Raw genomic sequence first — 6,267 nt, 5'->3', positions numbered from 1 at the left:
TCATAAATCGGAAATCAGGAAACAACAAATGGACAGAGAGAATGATTATAATCCATGTCTCAGTCCATATGATATCTAGAATGGAGGAAAATATGATCCCTTATCTAAAGGAAAATTCATTAACAAAGGTCAAAGTTCATCTACAAGGTCAGAGCTCAGCAGAGTTCATCATGAATTGTACCCAAGGATCATGGAAATGAAAGGCCATGTCAATTAGGGTTTACATAATGTAACCTTAACTATATATGCATCTTATTCTTGACCAAAATCAGCACTAATATCACGCTAGAGAAGGGCTAGCCGATTTCATGGAGTGTTCAAGTTTCTCTCAAGTTATTCCAAGTGTATTTGGTGTTGTGTGAAACATTTGAGGTGTCACACTTGGGGCACTAGATACTCAAGCTTCATGAAGACTTTCTACATCAAAGAGGTATGTATTCTATCTTGTTATATTCATTGTTTTGTATGCTAGATTAGGATAATACCTTGGAAAGTTCATATTTGCATGTATAATAGAGAAAACATAGATCTAAGGTATTTAGGGTTGCATGTACACTTAGGAGTGTTAGAATGCTTAAAACCCATCAGAAACTCACTTTAATATCGTGATTTGACAGTATCTAGCTGAAAACGGTCAACGGTCCGCGGTCGTTAGGCTCGGGATGCAATATGGCTTCAGCAAACGAGAGAAAGGGAAGAAGTTCAGGTGTAAGAACAGCTGAGGTCAAACTTCTTGTTTATAGGAAGTTTTTTGTCCTCTCACGTCGTGAGAGCTATACTCTCATATCGTGAGCCATGGTTGGTTATCTCGTAGACTTTCCGTTTGCGTCCCTAGCTTCGGAAGGTGTCCATATGACTCCTCACGTCGTGAGAAATCCTTGCTCACGTTGTGAGCCTATAACTTATCCTTTCGTTGGCTCATCATGTGTAATCTAGGTTCGAAAGGTGGATCTTTGACTCCTCACGTCGTGAGCCTTGGCGGATTAGGGTTTCTGCCACGTGTCATGCTCTAAGACAACTGTAACTTCGGAAGGTCATAAATTTTGCACACGAACTCCGTTTTTGACATTCTCTATATCCACGCGTAGATATTTACGAGTACTAAAAGTATTTTTTACACTCCAATAGCTAATTATTAGTATATATTAAATTCCTCTTGTTACAAGGATCTATAACTTTAGAATTTATCATAACTGCTGCACGCGAAGTCAGATTTACACGTTCTCTATATTTTTGGAATCGTATAGACGTCTACTATAAAATATGCTTGAAAGTTCATACTTGTATTAGAATTACTATGAAATACATAGTGAGTTTAATACATTACTTGTTTTACAAAATCACATTACTTCATTGACATAATCACATGTGATTGTTGTTGAACTATTTTGATGGGCATTACTGTTATGTTGCAATCCTATGTGTTTCTTTTGTGGCAGTGATAGTAGATATTCATGGTGGAATCACAGAGGGAACATAGGAGAAATATGGTGCACCCTATTAGAGTAGGACTTCATTTTTTTTCGTTGTATATTCCTATAATAAAAAGGTTAGTAGCACACAACGTGTGTTCAAATAGTTTTAGTTTATTCAAACATAAATATGCTTATGTTGCTAAACTCATAGTTTTGACTATTTATTTGGACTATTTTTGAGTAAAAACCCAGTATATATATATATATATATATATATATATATATATATATATATATATATATATATATATATATATATATCATTACCAAATATTTGAATTAATTTAAACCTTCAAATCTTTATGTAATATTTTTTATTTAATTAATTCTATAAGCATTCTTAATTTTATTATTATCTAGATAAATAATTTCACTTAAAAAATATAACATTTCTATCCCTAAATGTAAGTATTATAATTTATAAGCATCATTTTACCGAAATGGTCACTTTATCGATTTACCGAAATTACAACTTCATTTGTTTACCCAAAGAAAAAGGGGCTTGATGGACTTCACCATGATCTTTTTAGGTAATCCATATTATTGGCTATGATATCTTGGAAGCTTACGAAATCGTCCATAGATTTAGAGGTGTGTAAGGATTGATGGACTCAAATAATTGATATTCTTACTTCACATATATTCAAATCAACATTCGTAACTTTTGAATATTCAACCTTCAATAGTGAACTTGAAAAGGGGAACAAAATGAACCTCATATAACAACTACATGTCATGGCATCAATATCAAAATCATCAAGGTCAATTAAAGAGGTGTGTTTAATTTTGTACCTTGAAAGAAAAGAAATTAGTATAGAAAAGACCATTTGTGAATTCATATATAGGTTCAGAGGTGGGTTTATTTGATTCACTTGTCATGTCTATCTACATAAGACTTGTATTCCCACATGAGGAGATGGAGAAGAGTGGGAACATGCAGGTCCAATTCCATTCCGGAGGAAATGGAGAACTCTGGTGGCTAAGGGATGGTCTAATAAAGATGACGATATGTGTATGCCATTTGATTTTATTATTTAATTAAAATAAATTATAATTAAAAAAATTAATATATAGAATTCAATTTATATTAAAAAGAAGTTCAAAACTAAGAGTTATTTTATATTAAAAAGATTTTAAAATGTAAGCTTATACCAAAAAGCCTTTGACCTGGGCTTATGGTGAAATGTCATTACTCAATAACGTCAATTGAATTTTTTTTACTCAAAGGTAATATATTTATTAAGTTTTTCTATATAAATCAGGCACGACAAACGTTTATGAGGTTTAAATGTGCATTTTTTTTCTTCATTCCTTTGTAAGTATAGCCTTTTGATGATTGTCTTTTATAAAAACTGTATTCATAATATATTTTCGCCACGTTTCAATTTGTTCACTACTAGAAAACAATCCTTTAATGACGTGCAAACAATGACACTCACCGATAGAGTGCGCGCATTTGTGGGTGCCCTAAAAAATAGTGTCAGTTTTGCAAAATTTGAAGGATCGAAGACACGCATTTGTGCATGCCCTAAAATTAGTGTTAGAAAAGAAAAAAAAAGGAAATGTGGAGGGTGCCTTTTATAAAATGTGTGTCATCTAAGTATGTCGCTTTATAAATTTTTAATGAAACATGCCTTTTAGGCGGGAAATGATCGATCGACAAAAATCCCCAAATTTTTGGAGAACCCGCTCATTCATTCCTCTCCACTTGCCAATGACCTTCATTTTCTCCCCTCCTTCTCACTGTAAAACCTAGCAGCCGCCACCACCAGAAACATAGTTTTATGTTGGCTTCGTTCTGTGTTGTAAGAACAAGAGTCTGATCCTTCATTAATAGCTAAAGGGGGGAAATCCCCCAAAATTTTGAAGTACCCCGCTCACTCCTCTTCACCTCTACCCTACTCCATCAACAACGACTCCCCACGTTTACAAACCCTATAATTCAAAACGATTTTTCATTCCTCATGAGTGTTTTCCAGTCAACGACCTAATCAACCTCATCGGCAACCTCTGTCTCACCTCACCTCATCAGCGAGCTGCGGCTCACCTCTACACACATGCGACTACAACTCTTCAAATCACCCTAAGTCCTACCCTTTCTCTCTATTCAGGAGCCAGTAATGGCGGCAAAGAAGATCAACAATGAATACCAACTGGTTCGATTTCTCCCTAAAAATGGTGCTTCTCCTAAATCCGAGTTGACTCTTCATTCTCTGAGTTTGTTTTCTCCGTAATTGATACATCCACCTTCTCATCTCGCTCCCTCTACCAGGTTTTCTCTCATCTCTCTCCTCTATAGATGAATTTTGTCAGAGATGTGAAGGGAGTAACCGAAGGAAACCCTAAAACTGGTACAAATCCAACTTCACTCTTCACTCTCTGATTTTTTTTCATTCCATTACCTTTATGATACTATCTTTCATTTCATTTCAATATGTTTATTCCTTCTTTAGAATCTATGATTGTTCTTTGTTTGAAGATACCTTCCTTTTTCTTAGATCTTTTGATTTGCTTGTTTGCAATTTCAGTCAATTGTTTCAATCTCTAAATGCTAACTTTCTAAAAAATATATTTTCTTGAAGTAATGATGTAAAAGCTAAGCAGAACAGTATAGTCGAAAGTTCTGAAAACATATTTAAAATGATATGATGACCTTTTATTTTGAAGGTACCTAAGTTCTTTCATGCATACACTTCACAACTTGTTTTTATACAGGAACCTTGATTTTATAAGAAATAGTATCTTTATTAGAGTTAATCGCAAGTGGGTTTGGGGGGGGGGGGGGGGGCACAAACAAAAGGTCCCATACTAGCTCTGATTAAGAGGAGGGAACTCGAGACCCAAATGTTACTCCCACTGATTTTACTAGTCGGGAAACTAAGGTCTGGGAGGCAAAATCTAAAACTACTGACCACTTTTAATGTTGTTGCACAAAATTACAGGAATACCCTCCTGAATTAAAATGGACATGGCCATGACCAGAAAGATTGTGTAGAGTGAGGGTCTTAAGGTAAAGTTCACTTTGGTGATGATTTTTTACAAGAAATGCCCCTAGACATGATCAAGCTTTCCTTTAAACCTTCCTTCTATATATCCATAAAAAAATCATTTAACATGATGAATACTGTAGAACTTGTGAAATATAAGTTATTAATTAATCATGAATCACTGCTAACACCAACTTTAATATCAGTTTCAATTCCTATGATTAAAATGAGATACATTTTATTTATACTTCAGTTTCTCATGATTAACATTCGATTACATTTGATCACAGATATTCTTTTAAGATTCAAGGATAGTCATGGTGGCTTCATGTGGTGTGCTGGTGTTGGCAGAATCAACAGGTGAAGGTACATTTAGTGTGTTATAAGTCTTTTTTTTAATTTCTTTTATTTATGTTTGAAACTTAGAAGCAATTTTGTTTGAATATTCATGTTAGCTTTTACAAATATGTTGATGAGGCAAATTTTATTTTTTAAACCCTTATATTAACCATCACAATCATTGTTGTAATATGCTTATCATGTGTTTTGGATTTTGGATTATCTTATAGGCAGCATATGAGCGTATAAAGGCTAGCGTGGAGCCAAATCTTAAACAATATAAACTAATGGTGTTGTCTTATTAGCTTCTTAGCCATTTCTCTGTTTTTTTAATTTAATTTAACATTTTAATTCTAGGTTGTGAAGGTGGCAGATTTTGGGGTTGCCCGGTTTCTAAGTCAAGGGGGACTTATGACAGCAAAGACTGGAACATACAATATTTGAAGATATTTCCTTTTTCACTGATAAACCCTAACTAATTTGTGAATCATCCTCTAAACTCTAAATTTACCATGATGAATGGAGCTACTTATGTATGTTCGTGGTTTACAGGTTATAAATCATCAACAATATGATGAAAAGGCGGATGTTTTCAGTTTTACGATTGTTATATGGGAGCTTGTGACAGCCAAGGCAATAATTAAATACACAGTTTTACTTATTATCATACATATAGAGTTAAGAATGATCTGAATATGAGGTTGTAGGTTCCTTATGAGAAGATGACACCATTGTAAGCAGCCTTGGGAGTAAGACAGGTTAGCATTTCCATTTGATTAGCATTTGGATTTGGATATATCATATATGAGAGAGAATGCAAAACATGATAATGTGCATGAATATAAATATTGCAGGGCTCCATTAGAAGAGGATGCTGAGATGCTCTTCTCACCATCGTTCATCTCCAAAAATGGAGTTAGGAGTGATAGAGACAAAGAAAGGGGTACCCGTGAAATAAGAGACAAAGATAGGGATAAAGATAGGAGCAGGGAGGATAGAAATGGAAAGGGTAGAGATGAAGATAGAGAAAGAGAAAGAGAAAGAGACATAGACAGAGGTGGTGATAGTGATAGGGAGAGGGACAGAGTGAGGGTAAAAAGGGAATATGGACGTAAACCTGAGAAAGAAAGTGAAGATAGAGATCAAGAGAAAGAGAAAGAACATGAAAGACCACATTGAAGTGGAAGCAAGATCAGAAAGACATGGGAGTGTAAGGGACAGGGAAAAGAGCCATGATAGAGTGGTTAAAGATAAAGAAAGAGAAAGAAAAAGAAAAATAAAAAGAAAGGGAAATTAGAGAACCTGATCGTGATTGTGAAAGCAGGTATTTTTTTATGTTCTTGTTCTCTCTTTACTTTCTGCTTGTATTGATAGTATGTGATTTATGCTTTGTGGCAAGTATCTCTCTTTACTTTGACATGAATAATTATTAATACACCAATAACTTGTTTAAACAAACAGAAGAG

Source organism: Lactuca saligna, chromosome 8, assembly GCF_052625555.1.
Source record: "Lactuca saligna cultivar CGN05327 chromosome 8, ASM5262555v1, whole genome shotgun sequence".
Taxonomy (NCBI): Eukaryota; Viridiplantae; Streptophyta; class Magnoliopsida; order Asterales; family Asteraceae; genus Lactuca; species Lactuca saligna.
This window is presented reverse-complemented; position numbering follows the sequence as displayed.